The 10,701-nt window shown below is 35.5% G+C and overlaps 1 protein-coding gene across 4 annotated transcripts in view; it reads left to right on the top strand.

The window, feature by feature from the left end:
* Window positions 1–4,851: 4,851 nt before the first annotated feature.
* The window catches only part of mrtfbb (myocardin related transcription factor Bb), a 48,376-nt gene continuing 42,526 nt past the window's right edge, over window positions 4,852–10,701 (top strand). For 3 of the 4 annotated variants that reach the window (XM_052138691.1, XM_052138688.1, XM_052138689.1), the window contains exon 1: window positions 4,852–4,983. The gene's annotated coding sequence lies outside the window, so the exon portion shown is untranslated. The remainder of the gene's footprint in view (window positions 4,984–10,701) is intronic. The other variant, XM_052138690.1, reaches the window with a different exon arrangement.

The raw sequence follows: 10,701 nt of genomic DNA, 5'->3' as shown, positions 1-10,701 counted from the left end.
ATTATTATAAGACTAACTTGTTGTCTTTTGTTAAAAGTCATGCTCACAAACTGTAGGGAAATTATAGATTTGCTTTGTTCTTTTAATTTTTAACCTCTGCTGATGTCTCTTTGTAGCTCTGTAGACAAACAAATTTGAAAGGATTAATAATTTCTTTTTATTTTGTTGATTTAGTGACTACTAATTTCACACAAGACACTCATTTGTCACCACCTTCTGGCGTCATCAGAAATTGTCACTGAATCATTAAATGGATCTGAATGAATTTTGGTGAACATAGTCAAAACATTCAAGCCACTTGGATACATTTAAATCACACAATGCACCCGCACAGAGAAAAAATAAAATTGTGCACATGCACATTTGTCATTATTGCAATCGATTAAATCATTTATTCAGGACCAGCTTGTGCTCAGTCTTTTGTGAAACAGAAGCAAGTGTTCCACAAAATGCCCTTTATTTTAGCTGCAAACTTTGCAATTATTTTGCAATACTTGAATCTTTAAAATACTACAAAATGAAAAGTAAATAATACATATATATTGATATAATACGTATATCATACTTGTATATTAATATATACTGTAATATTAAGAATGAGTCATGGTTTGTTCATAGTCAACTGACCAAATGTACTTTTACAGTCACCTCTAAAGCCAGCCCCTGTAAATGTTTCTGTATAATGTACTCTTTACATAGGGATATGTCCATAAAGACCATTAAGAATTTACATTAAAAGTAGTTCATCTGCAAATAATATTTTCCAACTCCAAAAAAAAATCATACTTTGCCATACCCCCACAATTGCGACACCTAATGTATATTGTATAATGTGCATATATGACATGACATACTATGAGAAATGGGCAAGAGATACTAAAAAGTCATATATGAATTCCTCCACATGTTGAGGAGTTGCACCTGAAATTCAAATTTACAGCAAGGCAAACTAATTGTGCTCTAAAATTTACATCAAAGACCCCAAACAGGGGCCAAGGACATTAGAGAATGGATATTTTCAATGATCTGGAACCCAAGCCTACCTGGACCACACCGCCTAGAAGCCCCATTGTGCACTGAGGTTCTCATTGAGCTGCAAATAGAAAATGAGGTGCAGCTGAAAAAGGCAACAAATACCTGAAGGTTGAGGATCCAGAGACCCTGAAGACTGAGGTGTGCTCCTTCACTCTGGCTTAAGCCAAATACATATTTCAACCAATCAGACTCTGGCTTTATTTGCAATAGAGAATGTGTGTTTTGTAGCAAATGTGATCCTTTTGGTGGGTAAGTACACACTAATGCTACTTGGAATAATAAGGGCAAATAATAAGTATAATACAACACACAATAGTTTAGTATAGAACTGCATTCATAAATGGTCACAATATAAATATAATAAACTGTTAGAAACAAAAATGTTTTGGTTTTTGTCAGTGTAAGTGTATACACCATTCAGACACAACATTAAAACCACCTGTCTAATATTGTTTAGGTCCCACTCGTGCTGCCAAAATTGCGCCAACCTGCATCTCAGAATAGCATGCTGAGATACTATTCTTCTCACCACAATTGTACAGAGTGGTTATCTGAGTTACTGCAGACTTTGTCAGTTGGTTACCAGTCTGACCATTCTCCGTTGATCTCTCTCATCAACAAAGCATTCCCGTCCACAGAACTGCCATTCACTGGATGTTTTTTGTATTTGGCACCATTCTGAGTAAATTCTAGAGACTGTTGTGTGTGGAAATTCCAGGAGATCAGCAGTTACAGAAACACTCAAACCAGCCCATCTGACACCAACAATCATCCATGTGATTATCTAATCATTCAATCATTTGGCAGCAGTGTGATGCATACAATTATGAAGATACGAGTCAGGAGCTTCAATCAATGTTCACATCAACCATCAGAATGGGGAAAAATGTGATCTCATTGATTTTGATTGTGGCGTGATTGTTGGTGCATCTCAGTTCAGAGGAATTTGAGTTTTTACGTTTTTCTCAGCTGAGTTAAAAAAAATGTTGTGTGTTTAGACTGGTTGCGAAGCAATCTTTTAAAAATGAAATGTTCAAGGGGAGAACGTTTTTAGAGTTAAGGTATCAGTCAAGATCCAACAAAATATGAGGCTCCTATATGGTCTTCCCACATTATTATGCACTGCATAAACTACAGGTATGTACATCAGTCAGAGAATGTTAGCTTGTAAAAAAAATAATTTGAATTTAAATGTAAAATTGGGGTCTCTGTTACAACAAACATAAGTAATGTAAAAAAATCATTTACATCGTTGGAAGCATGTTATCAAGTTTTTTGGTTTTTAATATTATCTACTTACAAAAAAAACAGATTTGGATTAGGAAAAGTATAAATTTTTAAGTTTGTTTTTTAAAGATATTGTAGCAAAGATATTAATGAAGCATAATATAACAACTGCACATGATCTAATAAGTTAAATGTAATAATAATTTATATATATATATATATATAACATTATTATCTCACACTATTTGTCATTTATCTGCATATATACACCTTTATTTGTCAAATTGAAAAAATATTCTCTTAACTGAAGACTATAACTGTCTTTGTCTCATGTATAAAATATATGATTATTATTTTAATTAGTGTGTACTGTGTTTGTACTGTATGGATTTACACTGACACCTAATGGTGTGGATGCAGCATCATTTAAATGCAATAGTTTTCAGTTATTTATGCCAGTGTAGAAATGTACTACAAAGAGTCAGCCTTGATTAAATTAATCCATGAGTGAAAGTTTCCAATAACAGGGCAGGTACTTAGATAAAGATTGTATTCAGCTGGTCATGTGATCATAACATGGCCACCCCCATGAGGGGACCCTCTTCATGTAGAATAAAACGGCTTTTATAAGGTTACTGATATGACTGGAGTCTTCATCTCATGTGAGTCATCATAATTATTTACATATATTTCAAAATTACAATGAATTTCTTTAGGAGTAAACTTTTTGAATGTTGAATAAATTACTGACTGCACCTTTAACTCTTAAAATACAGCAATATAGATATAGTTCATACAAAATGAAAATTCTGTCATCATTTATTCACCCTCATGTTGTACCAAACCTGTATATTTGTCTCAGTCACCATTCACTTTCATTAAATGGAAAAATGCAATGAAAGGGAATGGTGACTTTCATGTGATGTGACGTGAAGACTAACGTCTCCTTTGGTATTCCAAAGAGGATAGAAAGCCTTAAAATGAGGATGAGTGAATGATGACAGAACTTTATTTTTTTGGGTAAACGTTCCTTTTAATAGGCTATAACAAATGCTGCATAATTAAGATTTATATAAATTTGTAATTTTATTGAAATTATAGGGGGGATAATCAGGACATTTGAATGCCCATATTAGCATCATCTTGAAACATTTCAAATGCACAGACCACCAGGCCATAAAAGGCTAATCACACCTTTTAAATTAGCAGAATTAAATATAAAAAAAAAATAGAAACTTCTAATATTTCCATGCCATACAGCCTACTGTCACGTTTCATTGATTTCATTTTATTCTGCAGTTAGATTGCTTAGTGGTTGCACAGTCACATTCTAATCTAAATTAATAGCCAATCAGACATTGTGGCCCCAAAGCCTCTCAGGCAGCTGGGGCTCCATCCTGCCCATCATCTTTCGCTGTGTATGAAGCAGAATGTAAAGACACAAAGCATGAAAATGAGTCACATCTCACGCCAGTACTCTCAGAGATACGACTGGCATCCAGCCTCCAGCCTACCTCCCCCAGCACACACCTCTGTCCCAAACCACACACTATTCTGGGCTGTGATTAAGCCTCACACCTCCATCAGCAGGGAAGTATGGGCAATGTGGATGATCTTTTAAAACCAACTATGTGGGAGTATACATGAGAAACAGAAGCATGGAGAGAGAGAGATGGAGAAACAGAAAGAGAAAGGAGGACAAAAGAGCAACCTTTCCCATGACTCACACTATCTCAGTTTAGTGTGTTGTTGTGTTGGCTCTCATTTGGTTTGCAGATTATGTGTGATCTCCTGCTTTCTAAATGGCTATTGAAAGTATGCTACTGAAGCTTTTGGGTATTTCAAGGGCTGTTCTTTATCTCTGATATTATGTAAACTTTATATAATATAATATATTGTAATATATAATATAATATTATTCCTTGTGTTATTTACTTTGAGGTGTGACTACCCCCCTATTTTCTACACAACTTGTGTGTGTGTGTGTGTGTGTGTGTGTGTTTATTATAAATTAGTATGATCAGACAATCTGCAACAAGTTTTGAAGCATGCAAGCATGAACTGACTTTGGGAGCACACCAGATGGCAGTGTCATATAAAATGTTTATGATAGCTCACTATTTCTGATGATGTAATAATGTGTTCTTAGTTTTCTTTTATTTTTTTATTATTAATATTAAAAAAATGTTTTTATCTTATTTTAGTTGGCTTTATCCAAATATCTGTATATTGCCTATATTTTTGCTTAGCCTTCTTGGGCTGATGCTAAACATTTAGCCGTACGGTTCACCTCATCTTCTTAAACTGATCGTATGTGACTTATGAATCCTTTAGCAGCACACTAATAATTAGTTCCATGATATTGTATGTGCATTCATGGGTGTTTTTTGTTCACAACATTGTTTCGTTTTTTATTTATTTTTTATTAATCAGAATTAATTGGAATTAAATGTTTGTAATCGTAATAATTTATTAAATGGCACTATCTATTGTTCCGCAGTGTAGACGTGGTGTGTCAGTTTTGATGTGTGTTGTGAAGGGTTAACACAACTACATTACATCATCGGCTCCAGCTAAACACAATAAGAGCGGCCATCTTTCTCCAACACTAACAACTGCTACTCCAGCGAAGAAAGAAAATAAATGTCCAGTCGGAAGTTTCATTTTGTTCTAGATGTGGCCTTTAAGTGAACTCAACTGCTTTGAAAGCCAAAAAGTGAGGTAAGATTTCCTCCTCTCTATCCCGACTGTTATCTCCTGTTGCCTGTGTATTGAATATAAGATGCAACAAGTGATTGAATGATTCACAGTATCTGTCTAGTACATTAGAAGAGCTTTGACAGATTATCACTATACCTGCGCAATCATTTATAAGAATGATCATAAACTTTATTCTTACCTATCAGAATGACTTAATTATTTACATTTGCTTCTGAAACATTGTCATGTCAGTCTCAGAACTCTTTCTAGTAAATTTAGGGGAATGTTTATTTAACAGTTTATCACGTTTAAGAATTGTGCATCAGTAGTTTAAATATAGTAATGTCTTGATCACATTTTTTCGAAGGTAGTTATTGTTTTGTCAAGTTTAATAATTATTGATTAATTAAAAAAATTATAAAGTTTGTAATTGTCCTTATGGATTTAATACAGGCATGATGAGTTTGAGAGAGTTTCTCATTTTGGAATTTAAAATAGGATTAATTACCAATTACCTTTAAAGGGAGACAAAAATGTTTTTAACAAAATTAAAAAAGGTTCTTACTTTCCCCTCATGTCATCCCAGATGTATATGACTTTCTTTTTTCAGCAGAACACAAACAAAGATTTTTAATAGAATATATTTCCGCTCTGTAGGTCCATACAATGCATGTGAATGTGACCAGAACTTCGAAAAAAGCACAAAAAGCAGCATTAACGTAATCCACACAACTCCAGTGGTTAAATCCATGTCTTCAGAAGTGATATGATAGGTGTGTGTGAGAAACAGATCAATATTTAAGTATTTTTCTTTTTTACTATAAATCTCAACTTTCACATTTATCTTCTTTTGATTTGTCATGTCACATTTTTTTGTGCTTATCGCCACTTACTGGGCAGGGAGGAGAATTTATAGTAAAAAAAAAAAGGCTTTAATATTAATCAGTTTTTTCACCCTATCCTATAATATCACTACTGAAGATATAGGTTCGACAATTAGAGTTGTATGGATTACTTTTATGTTTCCTTTATGTGCTTTTAAATTTCTGGTCACCATTTACTTGCATTGTATGGTCCTGCAGAGTTGAGATATTCTTCTAAAAAAGTTTGTTTGTGTTCAGCTGAAAAAATAAAGCCATACACACCTGGGATGGTATTAGGATGAGTAAATGATGAATTTTAATTTTGAGGTGAACTATCCCTATAAATAAACATTAACTCCTATGTTATGTGAGAATATACAGTATATAACTAGATATAGGCCTGGTTGCTAGGGAGGGTAGAGTCACATGGGGTAACCTCTTTGAGGTCGCTATAATGTGGTTCGCTCTCTGTTGGGCTCGTGGTGAGTTGTGCGTGGCTGCTGCGGAGAATAGCGTGAAGCCTCCACATGCTCCATGTCTCCACGGTAATGCATTCAACAAGCCACATGATAAGATGCGCAGGTTGACGGTCTCAGACGTGGAGGAAACTGAGATTCGTCCTCCGCCACCCGGATTGAGGCGAATCACTACGCCACCTCGAGGTCTTTGAGTGCATTGGGAATTCCAAATTGGGGAGAAAAAGGGAAGAATTACAACAAAAAAAATAATTTATTGCTGGGGCATATTTTGTCCTTTTTATATTTAGAATTTTGTGGGCATTTTTGTCAATTTTGGTGAAATTTTTGTCCTGAGCCCACCTTAATTTCTGAGCCTGATATATACACATTCAGTGCTTACTTCACCACAACAGCTATGAGGGCATCGATTGCAGTTGGTGTTGCCAGAAAAACTGAATGGCCTTTATACAGCTCATTAAAATGTTGTTAACTATGCACACATTCATGGCATTATGGGTGTGTCTGCAAGGCAGCATTGTTGAGCATTCCCATGCAGCGACCTTTTGGCCTTTTTTTGATTTGCGTCGAGGTGTGGTGCCTGAAATACTCTGTGTTTACTGCCAGAGGACAGAGGAATTATTCTATACTGCAGAATCCTTAATCTGGTAGCTTTATTACCTAAATATAATAAGGGCTGTAGGCTATTTTTCCTTGCAATATAGAATACTTAAATCAATTTCATTTTTCGAAAAACCTCAGCGAATAACATGGTAAATCACAAAAGGGTGTGGTACACTGACGTACAATGCCACTTGTGTTACTTTTGTTTCTTACAATTTGCAACACTATAGCCCATTTGAATTCCCAAAGAAATACTTAATAAATAGACTGAAGCACCCAGGACTGGAAGAACCAGATTGCCATTATTGAAATAACTTTGGCATCTTTTTATATTATTGAAGTCCACTATAATGTGCCAGACAGAATTGTCCAAGAAAGTGAACGAGTGTTATGGTTAAGAATAATATTTGAATTCAGCTTTAAAAGGCAGGGCCATGTTTTTTAAATCTGTTTATCTTTGCCAGTTTGCCCAGGTTTTATCCCCTAAAGGCTTTGGGGCTTCTTAGCTTAGTGTCTGTTCACACTTGTAGTTCAGTTCTCTTGGTCCTCTTGGTCCGGACCAAAAAAGAAAACTATACATTTAGTCCTGGTTTGTTTAGCGTTCACACTGGCATTTTTAACTCTGAACCTAACAATACAAAACCAAAGGCATCAGGAAAAAGTCACAACCTGCTTGGACAGCTTTTACGACATATATTTTCTGACGAAACTTGCCGATCATCCAAAATAATGCTGGCCGAGAACCAGCTGAGAACAAACGAAGAGCTAATAAAATGTGTAAATGAGTCAAAACAGTGCCAGGAATTCCTCCGTTGCACACACAAATGAAGATATGCTGCAAGGATGGCTGACGGCGGTTCCGATGCCTGTACCGAACTATAATGGGCAACGTAGCTCCTATGATGAGAGGAACCAGGTATGCTTAAGGTTAGTATTAGGCTAATTACTCCTGTTTTTGGTCCGTTTAGATTTGGTCCATGTTGCGTTCATATATCAATCAAACCGCACCAGAGTTCATTTGGAAGTGGACGAGACCCACTTTTCAGGCAGTCTCGGTCCGCTTGTTTGGTGCGCACCAAGGTTCGGGTGACAACGTTCACATTTGTTCAAATGAATCTCACTAACAGAACAATCGCTCCAGAGTTCGTATTAATCGAACCAAACCTGCCAAGTGTGAACACACCCTTATATGCACGTCTTTTTTTTTTTCTCTAAATGTTTATTACTATTTATTTTTTAATTAAAAAAAAAATCTACTTTTCTCACTTCGGGCATCTTTGGCTCAGTTGGTAGAGCGGGTCGGCCACTAATTGCAGGGTTGGTGGTTCGAATACCGGCCCACACGACTCCACATGCCGAAGTGTCCTTGGGCAAGACACTGAACCCCAAGTTGCTCCCAATGGCAGGCTAGCACCTTACATAGCAGCTCTGCTGCCATTGGTGTATGAATGTGTGTGTGTGTGAATGGGTGAATGAGTCACAGTGTAAAGTGCTTTGAATACTGTTAAGGCTTAAAAAGGCACTATATAAGTGCAGATCAATTACCATTTACCTAAAATAAATAGCTTATTTAAATAAATCAAACATTCCTCTCTGATGGCAGACTGAATTTTTCCCACCACAGGTGTCTGTTCACCACCGCATATTTCACATAAATGAGTTCTTCCTCAACCAGTACTGAAAGAATTAATGGTCTGGACTGTTCCCTTTCTGTGAATTAAAATCAAAGAAATTCTGACCATGTTGAAAAGAACTGCCTGTGTTTTTATATTGCTTTCCATCCCGCAATCCATGTCTACAATAGATTTTTTGTGTAGGGAGGACCTTTAGACCACAGAGCTGTGTTCAAGTAAAACTTAGAGAGTTGGAGGTCCTGGTATTTATAGTGATCGTGGTCTGGACATTGTTTTCTTGGTGTGCTGTGTTGCCTGTTTGACTTACAAGTAACGATAACTATGTTGAAGCCTCAAATTTTAAGCAACAGGTAACCGTTATTTTGTACATTTGAACTGTAGTTTGGAAAGTTCAGGTTCACAAACAAGATTGAGATCATTGCTTTTTTGTTCAGTTAAACCAAAAATCATCCCTGTTTTTTTCATAAGAGTTCAAACGAATGTCTGATAAAAAGAAAAATGGGACAAATAAATAAAAAAATCTTTTGCACAATAACATTCCACTGAGATGTCATGTGACACCCTTGACCTCATAGGCTTTGATGCTGATGAACCAGATTCAGGTGTCTTTAGACCAAACAAAGTCAACTTAATTAGACAGCCAGTGTCGGCAACCAAAAATGTGAAGCTTCTCAAATGGTCAACAAATTTGCGTGGGATGCCGCTCTCTGATAATATTACTTAAAGAATGCCTTTGATCTGCTCTCTATGGCTTATGTAGCTGTCTTCTATGAACCCATCTCTATCAGTTTATTACAGAGCGTAAAGATGACAGCAGTTCCAGTGGGAATTAACATTAGTTGACGCCACAACATGTCCATGTTTACATTTTTTATAGAAGTATAAGAGAACATGCATATCTTAGGTTCTGTGGTCACAATCTCTTTTAAAAGTAGTCTCCCAAAAATGTCAATTTCGGTCATTTACTTACCTTTATGTTTCTCCAAATACTTGTGTGACTTTCTTACATGGTAACAAAAGAGAAATATTAAATTGAACGCTCTGTCTCAGTCACCATTTACTTTCATTGCATCTTTTTTCATGCAATGAAAATGAAAAATGACTGCAGCTGACATGCAGCTGACATTCTGCCTAACATCGCCTTTTGTTTTCTTTGGAGAGCAAAAAATGTGAAAAAGAAAATGATTGACGGATTAACTTTTTTGATTGAACTATTCCTTTTAAAGGAATATTCCAGGCTTGGTACAAGTTAAGCTCAATCTGCAGTATTTGTGGCATAATGTTGATTACCAGAAAAAAACATTTCGACTCCTACCTCCTTTTCTTTAAAAACAAAAATTGAATTTAGCTTCGCTTACAGAGAGGCACTTACAATGGAAGTGAATGTGCGAATATTTGGAGGGTTTAAAAGGCAGAAATGTGAAGCTTATAATTTTATAAAAGCACATTATTTCTTCTGTTAAATCTTTTTAGGGTTTGTTGACATTACATCATCATGGCAACAAAGGTGCAAAAGTGGTTATAACTTTACACGGATCAGTAATCAATTTTATCATACATAATCACATAGAATGTGTAAATGTCTTGTGGCTATACTTTTAAAACGGTGAGTATTTTAATGTTTACGGATTAGCCCCCATTGACTTCTATTGCAAGATCCTCACTGTAACCCAGATTTTTGTTTTTGATTTAAAGAAAAGGAGAGACCATTTAAAATGTTTTCTGGTAATCAACATTACGCCACAAATGTTGTCGATTGAGCTTAATTTGTATTGAATATTTTAAGTTTTTCACCTTTTTGCATTCAGTAGCTCATATTAAATGGTCCTGCACAGTGGCAACATATTATTTTAAAGGTACAAATATTCTAAGTAAACTCTCAATTAAGTTGGGTCATAAAAGCTGCATGCATAATTATAAAAGATTTGGCAAAATGCTGTTTTAGATGAAGTATAGCATAGATTAAGTATCTCTCGTAAATAATTCTAGTAAACAGCAAGGCTAATCACAATGCAAATTTGGCAGAAGTGTCATTGCTTACTGAAATTACTGATCCACTGCCCCTAGTGGCCAAAATTGAAAGTGTTTGTAAAATGTCCACTAAGTGGCGCCAAAAGCATTGTATTTTTGTATTTTTGTTGTAAATTTGAATGTAGTCAAAAG

Source organism: Xyrauchen texanus, chromosome 12 (assembly GCF_025860055.1).
Source record: "Xyrauchen texanus isolate HMW12.3.18 chromosome 12, RBS_HiC_50CHRs, whole genome shotgun sequence".
Taxonomy (NCBI): Eukaryota; Metazoa; Chordata; class Actinopteri; order Cypriniformes; family Catostomidae; genus Xyrauchen; species Xyrauchen texanus.
This window is presented reverse-complemented; position numbering and strand designations above follow the sequence as displayed.